General features: G+C 43.5%; 2 non-coding genes and 1 pseudogene across 2 annotated transcripts; all 3 read left to right on the top strand.

Moving 5' to 3' along the window:
• Positions 1-11,925: 11,925 nt before the first annotated feature.
• Positions 11,926-12,944, top strand: LOC120253841 (annotated as a pseudogene).
• A 4,474-nt stretch (positions 12,945-17,418) lies between these two features.
• TRNAF-GAA lies at positions 17,419-17,492 on the top strand. Its single transcript has one exon. It is a non-coding gene; the product is annotated as a tRNA-Phe (tRNA).
• Positions 17,493-17,677: 185 nt separating this feature from the next.
• TRNAP-UGG lies at positions 17,678-17,752 on the top strand. The gene has a single exon. It is a non-coding gene; the product is annotated as a tRNA-Pro (tRNA).
• The last annotated feature ends 3,383 nt before the right edge of the window (positions 17,753-21,135 follow it).

The raw sequence follows: 21,135 nt of genomic DNA, 5'->3' as shown, positions 1-21,135 counted from the left end.
CAAGTACATGTTCAAATACATAAATACAATAAATATAATCACTCTAATTTGCATGGTACAACCGCTTACAAGATCATGACACCAATAACAAGAAATAAAGAAAGAGGGACCCATCTAGCCTCCTGGACTCAACCCTCGACTAGCTCTATACTCGATCGAGCAATCTAGGGTCCCCTGCTCCTCATGACTACAAAGACATTCTGGCTTGGTCAGAGTGGCTTAATAATTTCAAATACTAAAATACAAAGTATATAAAGTATATAAATACCAACTTCTCAAATAATTTTCCAACTTTTCCAAAAATAATGTAATTCTAGCAAAATACGCCTTTAAAGAACTTTTTGAAACATAAACTCATCATAAATCAATATCAAATCAATTTTCTAAGAAAATCCAAATTGTTGTGAGAGATCGCCTCCTAAGAGCTGACAATGGGCTTCGCCCTCATCACAACCCAAAAATAACAAGTAATATAAAACCATTCTCAATTCCACGACCGAAAAACTCTCCCCACTTAGCCGCGGCCGAGACTAGGTTGGGGAGCCGCCAAGGTCTTCGCACCCTTGACGCTGGGCCCATCGGTCCCATGTGGTGACTCGGGATCCCGATGTATAATCCAATCGTGGCTCTACGCTCCCACCCGATCCCGGACAAATCAACACTCAGTCCACCACGCCACCTCTAAAGGCGGCCTGGGAACCCACTCATCGCAGTAGTCGGGGCCCTTTAGCCCGTCACCATCCAAACCAACATGTAGATGCAAAGAATAATACAAACTCGATAAATCATATCACATGGTCCTTATCCGGGACATTCACAAGACGATACATGCATAATACCAGTAAAGTCCAAATACAAAATACCATTCCTATGCCAGGAATGAAAACCAGTCCCACAAATATTGTCGGTAAAACATTTTAATACACGCATATGATTTCACAAATCATTCCAAATCAAAAGCATATATAACCATCCAAAAAATAAATTCATGAATCGAATAATTAAATCACATATACATGTATTTTTATACTATTTATAAATATGTATAATTATACGAAATTGATGTATCAATACGATTGTCGTGAACATCAACGAGAAATAAATATACGTATACCACAACATTATACGCTAATTAAACATGATAAAAAAGAAATACTTAAACAATTATTTTCCAAAATACTAGCTATTAAATAATTATTTCAAAAATAATAATAATAAATCAATTATTTAAAAATAATAGCCACTACCAACTCACTCGGTGTCCTCGGGTTCCTTGCTAGACCCTGAACTCCCTCCCAAGACCGAACAACACCCTAATGTAATAATATAATAAAAAAATAAATAATATATTTAAACTCAAAAAGAAAAATACAAAAATAATAATCAACTCTCTATCAGGGCTCCACTCACTCCAACTCTGCTAAAAATCCGACCTCTGCATAATCCAACCTGCTTTCAATTGCACTTAAACCAACTCAATTTAGACTAAACACGCTTAAACCAATCCGAACCAATCTCAATTCCATCGAACTCAGCTCAATTAGCACTCGAACCAAGCTTTTAATTGCACTCGAACCAAACTCAATCAAACCGAACCAGCCTGAACCAACTCAATTCTTATTCAAAAATCCATTGAACCAACTTGGTTCAGCCCAAAACCCTTAACCCAAATCAACTCGAACCAAACCCAAACTATCTCAACTCGATTCTGATCAGCCCAACTCAACCAAATCAATTCAATTCAACCAATTCAATTCCAACTTGGTTTCTGATCCAACCAATTCAACTCTGCTTAACTCAACCCATTTCAATCTAACCATTATCATTAACCACCCTAATCATCATAATCATCAATTTAATTAACTAAACCAAATTTTTAATCTCGGTACTACAAAGAATGCTACAAAGAAACCGAAAATCTCATCTCCATTTTCAAGCAATTTCCATCCCAAATACAGTGTTTTTCAAAACAATTTCATACACTCATCATCTACAACAACATACCAAGTTTTTTTCTACTCAAATCCATCATTTTTTTCTTCATTAAATCCACCAAATACACACACACACATACTTTTCAAGTATATAAATAAATAAATCATCAAAATACTTTACCAAATAATACTTCATCCATTCTCCCTCCAAATACCAAACTTTATCTCTTCCAATTCTCTCCAAATCTCTCACTCTTTTTTTCTCTTTTTTAAAAAAACTCCTCAGTCATCAGAAGAAAACTGATGGAGTAAGAAGATTTAACAACACTCAAGCTCTAGATTTTTTTCTCCAATCTTATGATTCAGCCGAAATTTACATTTAGTCCCTCAAAAACATAATTTCTTATAAAACAGTCCCTGAAAAAAACTCACAAAATGGTCCCTGAATTATAAAAATAGTATTCTCAAAAGATCCTTTCAAATTATCCAATGGTCCTTGAAGTATAACACAATATTTCAAAAAAAGGTCCCCACCGCCTTACCTTTCAGTCCTTGGTTTTCGTAAACATTTCATATCAATCCTTTTTCTATTACTCTTTTAACCAAAAAAATCTTTTATAAACTTTCACACTTAGGTCCTTGTTCTTTCCACTTAGGGTTTCTCCACAAGGTTACTCGAGAAAAAATTTTTCATCAGAATCGTAGTAATACCCTCAATATATTTTCCAATGCGTATCCAAAGGTTCGTGGTATTACAATTATAAAGCACATAGGCTTCGGCCTCTACTACAGCCGCTAACACGTCTGCATCACTGACTTTGCTACCGACGCTGATCTTAAGTGCTTCGCCACCGAGGCTCAAAGATAAAAGACGCTCCTATCCATAGAAGCACTTCGCTAACGCTCACTAAGTCGTCGAAACCTCGCTACCGACCATCTCGCTTTCTCAAGAGCGAAAAGCCCTTCTCTTTGCCCCTTAAGTATAAGTAGAAGGACAAGAAAGAGATTCTTGGTTTTCTTGCTCCCCGCTTCCTTATCTCGCGTCGTCAAGCCAACTTAGCTTTTTGGGAGGTGAAATAGCGGTCGAAGCGCACATTTTTGAAATGACAAAGATCGAAGATATATATATAAAGATATATCTTTCTATATATATAAGGTCATGGTTATCCCGACCTGCTCCCGGAAAAAGTAGTCTACTTGACGTAGAAAGGGACTGGGCACTCTCGTGTTTCAACCCCATGTTACTTTGATAGTTGTGGGGTACGCGGTATTCATGACCTCTATGAGTTGCAACTTAATGGGGCCGTGCGTGACTGAACGGAAGGGTTCATCAAGCCATTTCGCGATCAACCCCCTAAAGAAAAGAATTTAGGAGGAGGGGTACTTAACTAAACTAATAGGGGCAATTGTATCGCATCCGACCGTGAGGGACCTCTCGAGACCTTATGTTTACTTCGTAACTAGTGGCCGGTTTCCCGCTCCGTCGTGGAAAGCCTTTTCCCATTGCGAAGAGCCCCAACGAGGGAAGGTGTTAGTGCTTTTCTCATGGGGTCAATAATGCTAATCCCTCTTTTTGTGCCGGGAAGAAGATAAGAAAACGCGAAGCGTTCTCTTGGTTTTCCAACCCTATTGTTGCTTCTAAAGGCTCGCCCTCTCTACTGGATTTTGGTCCAGCCTTACTACGAGGATCTTGTATCCCGTGACATTGTCTTTCCCCTCCCGGGTTCCCGTGGTTCCTATACCGCCTTTCCCTGGTCTTTTTCTTTTTAGTGCTTCGACCCAAGCAATATGTGACGCTAGTTCAGTGGATAAGATGATCGTGCTCCACTCACTCAAGAATGGGACTAGCAGTGGTCCGTCGGCAAGCCTCGCTCGATCTTGGACACGATGACATTGGAATCCTCAGCACCACCGCGAACGCTACCACACGTGCGTCATGCGTGCGGTAAGGCACCACCCTATTGTGCCAGCAGCCAACTCCGCGTGTCGGCTTAGTTATTCTCATCAAGCCACAACCTTGATGTCTAGCTTCCCAACTCGGTAGACTGTTCCTTTTCCCCGAGCAATTGATAAGTGCTTGAGTGGACATATTTTTTTATATGTTTTTACATGCATTGAGCATCATTTTTACTCGTGGTTTATGTCTCATATTGTGTATTTGGTGTTCTTGTATGCATATAGGTTGTGAATGCATCGAAGAGTAAAAAGGAAGCAAAGATAGGATATAAAGACACAATGTTGGGAATTCTTGTTGAATTCAAGGACCAAGACACGAGAGCAGTTCATAAACGTGGAGATGTGTGCCGACTTCCAAGAAGATTCAAGTCAATTCACTAGTGGAAGGGCACAAAGGCAGCCACATCTTCATGTTCCTTCTCTTTGTGAAGATTGTAAGACCTCTCAAAGATACGCCTTGTATTCTCATTGCTTGCTTGTTTAATTAATCCTTGTGATTGATTGGATTTGCATGATTTGTTAGTATCGGTAATCGGGAGGCCGGATCCGATTATATTTGGATTTCCACGACTTAACTTACTCATCATAGAAACACTTTTGCTTATTCGGTACCTAACACCCTGAATCCTAGGGGGAGCATCGCCCGAATATCCCCACTTTTTACCGATTGAGATCTCCATCCATTTAACCCTTGCATATTCGCCTCCGGTATTCACTTATTCGCACATTAGATCACCACACCTTTCCATTTATCATTAGGTTAGAAAGCGGAGAAGAAGTTAGTACTAGTAGCCCCTGCTCCCTCGTGGATTCGACTACCCACTCACCGGGTAATTATTACTCGACACCCATGCACTTGCGGTTTACACGCATATTCGGACGCGTGTCAAGTTTTTTTGGCGCCGTGTCGGGAACGAGATATTAGGAACGCTAGGACTTTTGTTGCTCTAACCACTTATCTTTTTCTTTTATTTTGTTTATTCCACACTTTTTTTCCATCATTCTCATCGATTTTTTTATTTTTGTTTTTATCTATTTCACTCTATCTTCTTGCACTCGCTCTATTTTTGTTTTATTTACTTTTCCTCGCGTGGAACTTGAATGATGATTAATCCAGTTGTAGAATTATATTTTTCGAGTTGATGTTCTCACTAGAAAAATTGATCAATTTATCAATGTTCATCAACAACACAATCCATATCACATCAACTATCATCCAAATCAAAGGAGCTACCCAAACCTCTTATGGGATATTGATGGACAACAATGGGAAGCACCTCAACAAGAACTTCAATGGGATGAGAAAGTTGAAGAAGATGTACTTGGGTTGGAAAGAGTGTTACCGAGGTTTATTGAAGCAACCGATGCCCGCTTTCCAAAATATTGAGGCCACATTAAGTTGTCACGATGTCTCCATCAAAACATTGAGCATCGCTTAGGAGAGATCTTGGACATGCTTGCTAAGGAAAAAAAGAAGAATTTGAACAAGCGAGGCAAGTGTCTCCGGAACATGATGAGGCCATGAGCACAATTGAAGAAGTTGGGCAAATTGAGTACATTGAGGGTGGAAATGAAAAGCAAGAGGTTGAATATCATTTTGAGATTTTTGGATTGTGTGAATGAAGATTGTGCTTGTGAGCGAGGAAATTTTCAAGGGATTTGCTAGTCTCATGTTCCTCTCAAGTTGAAAAATACACAAGAAGAAGCAAACCCCAAGTTAATGGAACAAGCATTTCTCTTTGGGATTGATCAACTCTTACAATGCAAGAAAGAGACTTTGGGAAGGGGAAGAAGATGTGTGTAGGAGATTGAAACCATCCAATGATCCACCTATGCTAATCTTGGACAATTCCCAACCCAAAATTGTTTCCTTGGAGGCCAAAAAGTAAGATGGTTGGACTCTCCAACAAATACTTCATCCCGCAAGTTGACTCTTGGTTTAAAGGGAAGTAGCTATACAATGTCTAGTCGGGAGGAACACACTCTTTTCAAGCCTCCATAAGGTAAAGAAGAGGTACGTCTAGCTTTAGTGACGTAAAACAAGCGCTTCTTGGGAGGCAACCCAAGTTTTTTTAATTGTTTTTCTAGCTTAGATTTTTTTATTTTTTTACTGATAATAAAAATCATGAGTGTGTGCTTTTGTTAAATTTTTTTATTGGTGTTGAGTTCTTCATGAAGATTTTTTTGGTGTTTTAGTTTAAATGTATGTGTGTGGCATGGTTTAGGATGATATTCATGTTTTTTTAGTTGGGAAATTGGACTTAATTTCATGTAAATATCTTTATGGATGTGTTTCCAGAAATTCCCATGCCACACGGGCGCTGGAATTTCCACGCCGCCCTGCATAAGACTCCACGCCCCCATGTGGAGTTTTCACACCCCCATGTGGGGTAAATTGATGAAGAGGACCACTATTCATGATTTTCATTCACACATCCCTTCATCTTTCTCACACACCCACACTCTCAAACATTTTTACTTGGTCATTAAAAGATTTAGAAGGGTATTGCTGGCCATTTAATCATACTTTATTACTCAATTCACATCGGTGAGCTCTCATTTTTTCTAACCTTCTCCATGCCTCCATTTTTCGAAATTTATGTGGATATCTTTGTTCTTATGCATTGTTCTTCATGGAAATCATCTTAATATAATTGAGAAAGCTTTTATAAGAGTTTTGGAGTGCCGCTGAGGGTCGGCATGGCTTTTTGGCCATAGCCCTGCTCACACTGGTCGCGTAGGGCTAAAACAAAAATGCTCAGAAACCCACGCTGGCGCTGGAAAATCCACGCGATCACGTGGATCTCACGCGCGCGCTGGACGCTTTCAGCCAGTGGCCACACGGGCTGCGTGGATTTTTCACGCGCCTGTGGATTTCTGCAGACTTACCCTTTCATGTAAATTTGCATTTCTTTTGGCGTTTTTCTTGCGTGTATGCCACCAAGGACCGAAAAGTTTTGATCGTATACGATTAACCTTGGATGGGACCATTCTTTTGGCACACCGGCAACACCGGAAGATCGACGCCGATGCTTGAGGCATCGCGACTCATGATTCTTTTAGTTTAATTTACTTTTTGTTTTCATATAGTTGTTATTTTATCTTTTAGAGTTTAGTTAACTTTTATGTTTTGTTTTTGTTTGTGTGAGTTTTGTGCTTCATGTGTTTACTTATAAGAACTCGTGACATCTTTTTCTATTTTGTTGAGCTTCATCTGAACCCCTTGTCTACGCATGCGGATGGCCTTGAGAGTGATGTTGATAGTGTTTTAGTCATAGACATGATCATGTGATATTGTCACATGGTCGTGTGAGCTTCACAACCCATACAACAAGCTCCCATGAGTTAGACTTCACCAAACGATTAATGAGGAGTTCAGGGGAGTATTGTTTTAATTGCATTCCCACACACATTATGCTTCCATTGTTATTATTTTTATTGTAGCTTTTGCATGCGTACATTGAGGACAATGTACATCTTAAGTGTGGGGGAGGGTTCACCATATACATGACTTTTTACTTGTGTTTTCATGAGCATGCTCTTGTTGCCAATGAAGGTTCACCTTAGGGTTAAGAGTTTAATTCTTAGTTTTTGGAGGTTATAAACATGGATTTTATCATGCTCTAGTTTTCATCCAATTTTTATTGAATATTTTTTTGTCTCGATTGCTCTTTCTCGCACTTTTCTCGCTCATTAGACCTATGAAGACTCTAGTTCATTATGTTTGGGATTTTTAGTGTGCTAGTTTTTATTTGATAAAAAGAAAAATTGGAAATTGTTTATTGTTTGTACATAGGGGTGGAAAAAGCTACCACCCATGATGTATGTAGCTACTCTCATAAGTCGGATACTTGTTATGCCCTAATGAGAGAAAGAGCTATCTCATGGGATGTGTGAAAAGCTACCATCCTCGGTAGAAAGAGCTACCACCTCGAAAAGTGTGAAAGCCACTCGGGAGGCATCTTGGGAAAGGGCTACCTTAGAGGTTGTGTGAAGCTACTACCTATTCTTTTCTGTTTATAAATAAGTCCCATGTTAATAAGAACCCGGTAGTGGACATAGTGTTGACATGAGTTGAGTTTTTACACACACACGCATTCGGATTTTTATCACATTCAATTTTTTTATTGGATTGTTTGCTAGAGCATTGATTGTTTTTGTCTAGTGTTTGATTCTCTCCATGACTCGTAGAATTTTTATTCTTGTACTCATTTGGTGAACCTAAGGCCAAGCACTTCTCTTTTTCTTTCCATAGGTATAATGTTTAATTTTTGCTTGAGGACAAGCAAAGACTTAAGTGTGGGGGAAGTTTGATAAGTGCTTGAGTGGACATAATTTTTATATATGTTTTACATGCATTGAGCATCATTTTTTTACTGTGGTTTATGTCTCATATTGTGTATTTGGTGTTCTTGTATGCATATAGGTTGTGAATGCATTGAAGAGTAAAAAGGAAGCAAAGATAGGCTATAAAGACACAATGTTGGGAGTTCTTGTTGAATTCAAGGACCAAGACACGAGAGCAATTCATAAACGTGGAGATGTGTGCCGACTTCCAAGAAGATTCAAGTCAATTCACTAGTGGAAGGGCACAAAGGCAGCCACATCTTCATGTTCCTTCTCTTTGTGAAGATTGCAAGACCTCTCAAAGATACGTCGATGAAGAAAAGTTTTATAGCCTACCACATGGACGTGCAGCCCGGACATGTGGCCTTAAGAGAAGAGTGTTCGGATCGCGCTTTTGTGAAAGGACCGTAGCAAGTTTCACCGCAGCGATGCGGTAGCAAAATTACTATTCACGCGGGCGTGGAAATTCCGCCGCCGCGGTGGAAATCTTCAGACACGCGCGCCGTGGAAAAATCCACACGCGGGCGTGAGGGCACGTGACGACGCGATCTAAGGCCTATAAACAGCCGCTTTTGCCCTATTCTTTCTCATCTTTTGTGCGGCTCTTGAGGGGTGAGACGGCTAGGGTTTGGAGAGGGAGGTCTTTGCGGCTTTGGAAGCGCTTCGTCACCAACTTTGATCGATTCCTCCTCCGTCATAGCATCAAGGAAGCCATCGGTGAACCTAGCTTCGGAGTGGGTCTTTCAAGACGTCAAGCTCTCCTATCAAGGCCATCGCTCATATATAATGAGGGTTTATTTCTATGGTTTTAATGTACTTTCATTCATTGATGGTGTGTTTTGTATGTTGCTCCATGGAGAGCTAAAACTCTAGAGGGTATTTTGGCTTGTGAACCCTAGGATTCTCATCTTTTGTGGATTTGCTTAGTGTTTCTATTTAATCCGAGTTTGATTAAGTTTTTAATCTTGTATTCTCATTGCTTGCTTGTTTAATTAATCCTTGTGATTGATTGGATTTGCATGATTTGTTAGTATCGGTGATCGGGAGGCCGGATCCGATTATATTTGGATTTCCACGACTTAACTTACTCATCATGGAAACACTTTGCTTATTCGGTACCTAATACCTAAATCCTACGGGGAGCATTGCCTCGAATACCCCACTTTTACCGATTGAGATCTCCATCCATTTAACCCTTGCATATTCGTCTCCGGTATTCACTTCTTCGCACATTAGATCACCACACCTTTCCATTTATCATTAGGTTAGAAAGCGAGAGAAGAAGTTAGTACTAGTAGCCCTGCTCCTGTGGATTCAACTACCCACTCACCGGGGTAATTATTACTTCGACACCCGTGCACTTGCGGTTTACACGCATATTCGGACGTGTGTCATCAATAAAGAAGGGAGAAGTTAGTTTCTTCTTCCGAAGAACCGGAAGCGAAGCGCTATACCGCGAGGGGACGGAAAGGAAACTATTCGAAGAAAGATATTGGGGTTCCCAATACTTCTCGACGCCCAATGAGATGCGCCAACTCCGAGATGCTTTACTCCTAACCCCACGACAGTTCCGAGACGGATCTTAACCTGAGTCTCGGTTAAGAATGGCGATGATCTACGTTTCATTTCACACTATGCACGATTCCATGGATAGTTTCATTCGACATCGTGATGGAGGACATAGCTTACGATCATCGGCTTTGATCATGCCACTAGGTATTTAATTAGGGCATTGCACAATGATCCGAACACTTTGTCGCATCTCTTCGATACGGATATAGTAACGATCATAGCGATCCCTCCGGTACCCTACTGGTACGTCGAGGATCCGATTGGTCATGAACATCGTAAGGTGCTTTGCTCTTTGCGAATCCCAGCATACCCCAGGTTGGGATGGGTAGGCCCACCACTTCACTTTCACTTAGGCCCGGGCCAAGTCGGGTGGGGGACCACGTCGGGCTCCTTCCCCCCAAAAAAACAAACTATACGTGGGAGTTTCCCTTCATACGTCTCGAATCATTCTCGGATTCCCCGAGAGGCATCCTTTCCCTTTGGGGCGCAAACGAGCACCGGCCGCAATGAGGGGAACTATGACCAATAGAGTCGACACAGAGCGTCATCTTTGTTTTTCTTGTGATGGTTGAGGAGTTTCTTTCTCGAGGGTGCGGGACGCTCGTGGAGTCCGTGCCTTCGTACCACCATAGGTCGTTCTTGGGCGGATCCCGCTCCTAAATATAAGAGAGGGATAGGGAGAAAGGGGGCGGGCCTCTCATATAAATAGGGTTATAGAAAGAGAACCGGGCCACCTATTTTCATTCGACGTTACGGGGAGCCTGATTCGAGTGACGAATTTGGCGAGCTGATCCGCTTTCGATCCGGGAGAAAGCCCGATCAACCACCTTTTCGGTGCAGGTCACGTGACCTACAGCTCGGCCTTCGCTTTTTGAGACTTCCTCTACCTACATCTCTATGTGTCCGCAGACACTTCAATATGGGGAAAGATGGGCTTACCATGTTCCACCAATAGCACCTAACCTATGCCGATTTTGGTGGACCGCGCTCCACCCCGGTGAACTCATGCGGTTCCGACGTGCCCGGAGGCCAGAGGCGAATCCGTTCACGGTCCCTACGGACCAACACCATTTCGAAGGTAGATGGTCCGCCCCGCCTAGAATAGGAATCTTTGACTGGGCTTACACACATTCGCTCACTTACGCTGTCCCCCCTCAGCTCACCCTAGCCCCGGGTATGTCGTCTCCAAGGCTTCACACAAAAATCTTCACCGACAACATATGCATGCTTGAGTAGGGTCAGGCAGAACCGTTGTTGCCTGATGGGAACTTCCCCATATTGCTATCAATGTCTTCATGGCGCACGACCTCTTAACATTACACCACTGAATCCCCAATCCTTTGCTTGTTGTGCAGTGGCGAGTACCAATATCCACTAATCATTGTTTCCGAGATACGGTTGCCGGTTGACATCTCTTCTAATTCATCGATTCGAGAAGCAAATTGTTGTGTGGAGGAATCAATATCTTGACATAAGCCAAGAGGCGGATCTTGTGCCACTCCACCGGGTCGTATAAAACTAGCATGCATCCCGGCTCCCGGGACTCTTTCATAGAATTCCAATAATTTCTCCCGCTCTTCAAAAAGCCCAAAGGAATGGAGTTGATGCTCCCACATCCATAGCATGAGTAGTTGAAGCAAGTGAATGATTTGAAATTCGAGGTTATTTCACGGAATAACACTCGTATATATTGAGCTCGTAATGGTACCTCGCAATTCGAAAAGTCTCTCTACGGTTGAAGAATGAGCGTGTTCTTGGGCCATCATAGAAACATAGATAGGGTCAACGATGGAACGAACAACGAAACTTTTACGACAGCTTTTTTTCGTACACGTTCACTTGCATCACATACACAAGTGCTCTCCGAACCGTGCAATAAGGTTACCCATAACACGGCTCTCCCACTGGAGTGACCTTAGCCCACGGGCCATGCTATTCCATGATATTGGAAAAAAATAGCAGCCCTAACAACTTTTTATAATCGTCTTGAAAAGTCTGGGTGCCTTTTTGAATATAAGTGGAGCTCCTAGGTGGTGCGTTCAGTGGAGCCAAACCTAAGGAAGAGCAAAAAGGATGGTTGGGTGCTTGTGGGGCGAGGCCACCCGCCTCGAATAGGATGGGGTTTAGCTCTGGATCCCGCCCTGCTTGCAGAAATGAATGGATCGAAGGGGGCTGGGTTCTATTTCGGGCCGGGCGGGAGGTGAACCGGAAGAAGAATAGAAGTACACCTTCCCGGTGGAGAAAAAAAGGTGTTGTCATCTATCTCGACCCGGTTTCCCGAGGCGTTGGAAAGAAAGACCGGCTCGGAGAATCACTGGCCCCCTATCGTTTCGCCAACAAAAGAAGTCATCCTTGACTTGACGATTGACCATTCCTTCCTTACCGAGCCACCTCTCTTCGCCATTCGAAATACTTACCTCTGCCTTCCTTTTTTTATAACAAACAAAAAAAGAAAGACTTTTTTTAAAAAAATTAAAATTAAAAAAAGACTTACATCCGTGATTTTTATCGGCCCCAAGGGAATTTACTCGACCCATTCTACGTCTCCCGTACTACTCAAGTGTGCGACTCCGTATGAGGGGCCTCCTTCGCTTTTTGCTCTGCCCGACTCTCCGTTCACACGGTTATCAAAGCGGAGTAAGGGTGGGCAGCGAGATACCACAAGCCCTCCGTCCCACACATCTATCAAGAAGCAAGTGTAGTTCACCGGTTCCACCGAATGCTCCTATCTCTCGGCAAAAATCATGTGAGTGTCCAGTTATGCTTCGGATGCTTCGCTATGGAATAGATCGACCAGTTCTGTTCTTTTTCCAGTGCACTCGCTTTGTATCTCCGACACACAAGGAAGGACGCGGTGTGAAGGAAGCGACCCCTAGCCTCTGTCCGGCCGATCATTCCGCGGCATCTTGCATTCACGCCTCCGTTTGACTGCCGCTCGGGGATGTAGTTGTAGATACATGAGTCTTAGTGGGTCGTTGGCTCCACCTGTTATCTCCTTCTACGACATGCTTTGTTGTCGTCACCATATTCAATATGTCACTTAGTCATATCTGCCTCGCTACGGGTCAGCACCTCCGAAAGAAGCGGAGGACTTCATTCAGAGACTCGCGATCGCCCTCCGAGCGATCAGAATAAGGTAAAGCTTGAAGATACATTTTGTACTCTATTAATTTCTCAGTCCCTCTAGTCGGGTGGGCGTCGGCCGGTCTTTTGGCCGGATCGCCCTGAAAACCGTACATGCGGGTCTCCCCGCATGTAGCTCCCGCCATTCGAGGTGGCCCAGCCCCTACATTCATTCGCAAATCCAGTGAGTGAAATTGAGGCCTGCTCGACCTCGGGAAGCTAATTCAGCGTGTAGGCAGCGCTGTCTGCTCTACCGTTGACTCTATCTATTCATTGATCTATTGGCTTGCTCCCTCCCTCTTTTTTTCCAAGAATGAATGAGCCGCTAGGAAAAAGCCTTTCATTTCCGTCAAATGACCCGGCCTCCCCTGGCTGCCCGAAACTTGTTGCTCCGATCTTCCTGCCACCTGAGCCCTCCTAAAAATACATGGGTGAAGAAAGGGAGGAAGAAAGAGGCTGGTGATAGAAAGCAGAAAGAGAAGCCACGGTGAAGACACAACCACTTTTTTTATACTCGATAAAAATGTCTGCTCAGTCCGCCCGCCCTCTGCCCTTGTTCATGCAACCTCTGTGGTACCCAGTCCCCTCCCCGGAAGATGATACAAGCACAGGGGGCTGATGCTGCTGCAGACCATAGAAAGAAGATCTAAAGTCCCTCGAACTGAAAGATCATCGATTGGATACTAGGTCTTTCTTTCGGTCGGGTTGACTCAATAACGAAATGGCAATTCCAACTACCCGATTGATTAAGCACCCACAACGGGAAGAAGTTACTCGCCTCATCTCCATATTTTTTTAGGTTCTGTCACCCTTATTCCTCCCATCTGGTGCGATGATGGAGGAGTAAGAGCAATACGACATTCTTACCATTCCATTCCAGCTGGCTTTTAAAGTTCGGGTAGGCAATGGGATGCAAGATTCGAAGATGAATCAGTGAATGGGACAAGAAAGGAATATTCCCCTACCTCTCATAGAATCAATCGATGAGAAAGAGCTCTTCATCGTTACCAGCCGGCGTAGACGGCAATGGATGGGAATTCTAGCTACTCGTCGGGCTTCTCGACCCGGTTTTGATGGGAAGGGGAGTTGGGGAAGTTTGAGCTAGAGTTTCCAACAATTTTTTTAATGATGGAGGTGAGGGAGAGAACCGCTTCTAAGGCTGGAGATTTGCGAGGGATCATTTCTTTTTGAAATATTTAGGGCAGATTTTTACTACGCAGGCCACTGATCCGAATCTCTTTTGCAGGACCTCTCACGTTTGAAGACCGTTGGGTGCGACCGGCTGCATTCCCAACGTGGTAGACCTCACGCTGTTTTGAAAGCGATCATCATTAGGGGCCTATCACTAATTAGTGGGTGGCAATCACAAAAGGCTTTCTTCAACGAGTGTAGTGAGCAAACTATGTAGATGGTCAGGTCGGTGGTCTATAGGTCAAGCACTCTGACCATCTACGAGATCTAGGCAGGATCAAATAGTAGTTTTCGCTGCTAGACTGTGGTAAGGTCAAAAAAACAATGATTTGCCTTAACTTTTCTTTCGTATCGGCATCGGGAGATAGGCTTGACGAGTTGGTAGGCGGCCTATTTTAAGACTGTCGAACTTGGAGATGATGTGAACCTCGAGACATGCCTATCTTTTTCGAAAAGCTCTGTGTTTTCGGTTCTATGTCTCATTATAAGGAGATAAAAATCAAGTCGGAGATGAGGCTACGTGATCCCGAGTTCCAAGCCCTACTACCTTGAGTTGGAGGATGAAAGATCTCACAATGACATAAAGAAAGAAAGTTATCCTTTTGCACGCGTAACATAACATAAGTCCAAGCGCCTCTTTGCATATTTTGCACTTAGAAGGAGAGATAAGTTAGGCCAATCTCAACCTCCCGAAGGTTTGAGCGCTCTGGTTGATTGATCTCAGATGGCACTCAGGTTCACTGAACTCTTCCATGGTATAGGTCCAGTCCATACCTCCCTCCTTCGGTCAAACAAGAGATTTCGCTCACCTTTCCTTCTTCGTTATCTTAGGTAGGAAGAGCATGAAGGGAGGGAGGCTATGGAACAAGATCAACACTATGTCTTGCATTGCTGCTCCTCCGTCTCGAGTTGGTATCGACAAGGGTTTTTCACCCAGTGAGCTTTGCGTCTAGAACATTGACTATGAACCTCTTATTTGGGATTTGGAAAAGTCCAACTACTTCGATTGTGATGATTGATTTGACATAACTGCTTGGATTCATGTCCAACTTCAGCACTGAGCCAGAGTCGACAACAGAGATGCCAAACAGATCAAAGTATGGAACTCACAACAGGTTAACAGAAAGAGTGTTGCACTCAAAAAGAAAAAAATAAACTGTCTAAAAAAGATGAAGAATGTCTTCACCACCACTGAATAGCCTTCTTAGTGAGAAAGTCGAGGTGCTAGTTCAAACTAAGAAGCTCAGTCACCAAGCAAACACAGAGAACTAGTAATTAGTCGAGTAAGCAGAGTGAGATGTCACCTTCATTCACGACTTCATACAGGTCAATTGGCATAGACGAGGAGTTCCGATCAAGCTTAGGGCGATTCTTTCCTCTTCTTTCTTTCAGTCGAACCAGTAAATGTGCCAACATCAGTACTAGTCCCTTCATATCCATTTCAAGTCTATCTTGGCATGGAGAGAAGTCAAGTCCCGTGGGTTGATCCATGGGCACTAATAATCGAGTCTGCTTGTCCTCGGGGAACAACGAGGGGATGGATGAAATGACACCAAGGTAGGTTCCCCTTGATGGTATTTGGTTGTCAATCCATTCGGAATGCCAGCAAAGTATCTTTTCCCGAGTTTCTTTTGACTTTAGTAAGTCCATCCCCTTCTCGTGGGATAAAAAGCGGTCGAGAATAAGAAATTCTTCATGGCTGATGGTTCCGTTTTTCTCGGGCATGGTTGGCATGGCCTGGCGGATCTTTTTCTTCTGAACATGCCGGGGAACCACTCTCTCTTCCGGAAAACGATGTTGAAAGAGGGGCTCAAGATGATTGGCCCTAGCTCGAATCGAATCTCTTGTTTTTTTGCTATTCATCTTAATCTTATATATAAGAAAACCAAATATTTAAGTTGTTGGCAGGTCTGCATCCGAGAAGGTGACAATCGGCGAGGAAAAATGCCGCTGAAACAATGACTGCTAGAGTTTCAGGTGCCAGATCATCGGCCACCATGGCACTCTTAAGAACCTCGAAGAGAGCGGGTTTTTTATTTCATGATCAGCTCGAGGAGCAGTGATTTTTCTAAAGATGCTCGAGCATCTTGTATTCTTTGCCAGGCTCAAAACCCATTGGGAGGGATCCTCCTTTGGTGGCTCCTCATCCGAGGAGTAATGCACCTGTAAAGGGAGAGCATTCAGAAAAGCATCCAATCAGCAGCTGGACTGGGGAATAGATACAAGAATAATTATGGAGTTCCCATCTTTCCCGATTGGCTCTGCTTTTCTCGAATGCAGGTATGAAACCTGTAAACTCGCCTTAACTTAAACTTTATTGGTCTTAGTCAAGCTCGGGCTGAGTCTAATATCTCTGCTTCTTTCATCCCTCCCAGAGGAAATGCCCCCCTGCCAGCTTTATCGGTGAGTCAGCCATTCGGGAATAGATCCCTCCCTCTGGACAAAGGGGCACTGAAAAGTTCTTTTTTTAAGGAGGAAAACAGGACTTCAGACATTATTAATATATAAGAGAGAGACCTACTATGGAACTACCGAGCAGGGGCAAAAATACGATAAGTAGATAGATCGAGTATTGATGAAACAAAAAATCAGACCATGACAGAGCGGCCGATTGGGAGTCCTTTTTTTTTGTTTTCCGGGTAGAAATGAATTTAAATTTTTTTCTTATCTTCGAATCTTTTTATTTTTTTCTTGTCTACTTCTTGCTTTTTTCTCCGTGGAAAGGAAAGGAATTGAGAGATCTCTGAACGATATCAAACTCTTGCTTCGTTGGCCATGTCATAAGTCTTTCTTTCTGATATGAGAATTGGATTGATGTCACCAAATTTTTTGGTATTAGTCCTCTGAGACTGCCGGATCTCTTTCTTATGTAAGGGTGTGTTGACCCTCATGACTAATCCGGAGCAAGAATGGAACTGATCTCAAGAGTGGCATGTCTTTGAAGAAGAAGAAGAGATCGATCGCGTACCACTTACCGGATTAACAGTAAAGACTACCTCACTTACCAAAGCGAAGAGACTTGCTGACTTAATTGACTAAGCCTAAGCGGCTTACCGACTTGCTTGACTACACTAGCGGGTAGACAGACTAGACTACCTTACTCGAAGAAAGAGACTACCAGAACTGCAAGAAGTGGTATCATATATAAGAAAAGCTGAAGGCTCAGTAGCACGGACTACTGAGTCGCTCAGCTTGTATCACAAAGCCCAATTCGAGTAGGAGATTTCGGATAAGAAACATATGCTTAACACATGCTTCCAGAACTCCGTTTTTCGGGTCGGAGGCGATGAAAGTGGTTCAGGTAGCTCAGCAGGTTAGAGCAAAGGACTGAAAATCCTTGTGTCAGTGGTTTGAATCCACTTCTGAGCGGGCTTTTGGTCCAAAGGACAAGTAGCCGAGAGCGAGCCGGATGAAGGAAGAAATTCAAGTGAAAGAGGCTGATCGACAGATTTCCAAAAAGCGGTGGTTCTCGCGTCCCTGTGCCCAAAGCGGGGTGGGCGAGTTTGGTTCGAGTGTTTATAGATCGGGTGGATCTATATGTTACGGGGGGGAGACGAGGTGTAGCGCAGTCTGGTCAGCGCATCTGTTTTGGGTACAGAGGGCCATAGGTTCGAATCCTGTCACCTTGATGTTCTGTTCAGTCAGCTAATACAAATGAATATAAATCTCGACCGTTAACTTAACAAAGTACGTACACCTGACTGTCCTCAAAAACTCATTTTTTTCGTTGCTTTTGCTAATCAATCAATCATTCATTGACTGGTAGTCAAATAGGCAAGGTTTTTCTTCCCAGGACTCAACCAAACCAACCGTCAAAGTAAGTTCAGCTAACGAAACTAGAACAAGAAATTTCAGACTTTGATGAAGGGGCTTTGCTTAAGGCCATAGGCCTGTGCGTGAGGAAATGCTTTGGACATTTCTCAGGCGGGATAAGATGACGGAAAGACTCAGAATATTTGCCGATGACCGATTCCGTCATTGATGCGATGCCTGGCCTTGGAAAGTCCACGAATACAAAAATGCACGAAAAAATATGGAACCTATCTCCTCTTTTAGTGAACATATACCTAAACAAATAGATTATGAACCAAATTGGGACCAATCACCGATATGCACAGTACGTGGATGACCTAACCTTTGGATGCCACTCGAATCGAAGATGCAAGTTTGCGGAAAGAATTGGATTTCAAAATCTCATTGTTGAAGGTCGTTCGAGAGACTTCAAAGCCTACGCGGGACATTGGGTCGAGGCATTTCCTCTACCTCCCTGATAAATCAAGATCACCTTGAGTCCTTGAACCGAAAAAACCATCTTTCGGCTAACCTAGCCTCCTCCGTCCCTCGGGACCAACAAGGGGTAGTACAGGAATATCACCTGTTGTCCATCGACTACGCCTTTTGGCCTGATCTTAGGCCCTGACTCACCCCCCGTGGACGAACCTTGCGGAGGAACCCTTACCTTAGGTTTTCGGGGCATTGGATTCTCACCAATGTTTGCCTTACTCAAGCTAACATTCTCACTTCCATTTTGTCCACACCTGCTTGCACGGGTGCTTCCCTCTAAGGCGGAACACTCCCCTACTGATGCATTTTGACATCCCACACCTTCGGTAGATCGCTTAGCCCCGTTTATCTTTGGCGCAGGAGCGCTCGATCAGTGAGCTATTATGCACTCTTTCAAGGGGGGCTTAGGCTTGGCGACCTAGGCTCTGTCCACCAAACCAATATCTCTTATCTCTGTTGGGGACCGCTATCCTTGTTGTGCACCTTGTAAAGCTAGTCTAAGTTCTAACACTTGCTTGGCACGTAACTCAAGACAAACTCGAGGCCGAAAGAGCAAGCTCTCAAGTAGCAACCTAATCGGCTTTTTCTAATGGAGTGAAGGACCAGTCATAAATCGTCCAATATAGAAAGCCATAGATTTCGGAGAAAGTTTCCATGTCTTCGTGGTCAACACAGGTGAGACCTCGAAACATGATAGCCTACTCCATCGTGACTGCTCCTCATTCTCGAAATGAGATTGCTCTTGAGATTTGACAAAAGGAATGGTCACTCTTTCTCATTCTTGGGATCAAAGACGATGATATGGACTCGATCGCCACACGGATCTTCGAGTTACTGCTAAAACAAAAAAAGCTTTCTTTGGGTTGCGTTCTTCTTTCCTCCCTTCGTGTATAGTGGAGGACCAAAGGATCTCAGCTGTTGTTTAAGGATAGCTTCGGGAAGAGAGGAAGAATGAGTCGACAGCGAGCATTTCATTGATTGGAGTTTTGTGCCCGATCCAATCTATCCGACTGAGCAATCGAGTCATCGAGCATGAAGAAGAAGGATTTCGCTTAGAAAAAAACTGGATAAAAAAATAAGAGAAGCAAGCGCAATGGTTCAAACTAAAAGCGGCGAAAGGCTAGCGCGCACATCTTGAAGCTCCGCGCTCTAGAGCGTTTTTCACTGTCTCGTCCCTCACTCGGTTCCGTACTCGATCCGACTCACATCTCTTTGGAGCTCTACCATTTCTTGTCGTCATCTGTTGATTGCCTCACGCTCGGACTTGCTTTCTCTAGTATCTGTTGCCATTGCTTGAGAAAAAAAGGGGAGTCATGTCGTGGTCTCTGCTTCCCCTTTTATGCGAGACGAGTCGCTCTTATTCTAATCGAGATAACCAAGGCCCCGTCATGAGTTGGACTCGAACCAATGCTCGATGGGCTCCCCGGACCAGTGGGTAGAGTCAAGCTAAATTTGGATGGCTCTGCCTCTCAATGGGACTCAGGGGGCCGGAGGTCTTATTATTATAAGACACCATGATGGTCGGGTACTTGCTTGCTATTCGATCCCAATCACTCGGGTCTACCAACAACCGAAAGCGAGAGGTTTTGGCCCGGGATTCTAATCTGCTTTTTTTCATACAATCGAGGCAGGTGCGGGGACTCTAAGATTACAATCCGGATGCTCCTCCGTAGGTGACTCCCCCATGGACCCTCGGGACCATTGTCCATGATTGCCAATTTACGCTAGAGAAAAAAGTCTCACACGTGGTCGAGAAACCACCGGTTTAGGGAAAGAACTAAGGCATTGAAAAGACCTTCCCCTAGTGCTTCCCTTGAAAGAAGCACGAGTCGAGCGGGTTTTTATCTTATGAGGCTTTCGGGACTACCGCTTCAGTTTAGGGCTTTTTGTATAGTATAAAGTATAACAGCCCTTATTTGGCCTTTTTGTTTAAGGGTTGCTCACCTTTTTCATAGTTGTAGGGCTATAGTCGGGGAAGCAAGCCAAGCATCTATACTATAGACCTGTGACAAGGTCCCCTTGTGTATAGCCCGCAAGTGCACGGGTTTGTCGAAGTAATAATCCCGGGTGAGCGGGTATCGAATCCACAGGGAGTAGGGAATAAAAAAATACTTAATTCGATTCTTAGCTATGTGAAAGATCAATGATAATGAGTGTGATAATGATTCAATTCTCAACAGTAAAAAAACAACAAGTAAGAGAGCAAAAAGTAAAGAAGGGGGTAAGGCAATCGATAAAGATGGGGGTACCCGGGATAATGTTCCACCTAGGGTAATTGTTTCAAGTGCAAGAACCCTCTATTATGCTTCCTAATCAATGCAATGGTGAGTCGTGGAAATCCTTAATTACATAGTCCCAATCTAAGGTCAACTATGCCTAACTCTATACATGTCCCGGAGGAGAAATCGAACAATCTCAACACCTCGCACTCGTATAGAGTTGTAATGAGCTCTAGGGATTCCAAGTGATAAATCTCTTAATAATTATAGACCTAACCCTTTGGTCCAGGTGGAAGGTCCCTAACCACAATTAAGCCCTAGATGATAAGATCACCTCAACGCTTCACTCCGTTGCACGCGTAACTAGGCCCCAGCGGAAGTTCATCCCTTAGACCATTCACTCTATTATGGCCGCAAAGAACTCGAGGAACGGAGGTAGAATCTATCACACTGGAGGGGAAAAGGGATGGTCCTGTACCTCTCGACTCACCCTCTCAACCTTATCCAAC

Source organism: Dioscorea cayenensis, unplaced genomic scaffold (genome assembly GCF_009730915.1).
Source record: "Dioscorea cayenensis subsp. rotundata cultivar TDr96_F1 unplaced genomic scaffold, TDr96_F1_v2_PseudoChromosome.rev07_lg8_w22 25.fasta BLBR01000221.1, whole genome shotgun sequence".
In the NCBI taxonomy this organism is placed as follows: domain Eukaryota; kingdom Viridiplantae; phylum Streptophyta; class Magnoliopsida; order Dioscoreales; family Dioscoreaceae; genus Dioscorea; species Dioscorea cayenensis.
Note: the sequence above shows the minus strand (reverse complement) of the source record. Positions and strands in the feature narration are given on the sequence as shown.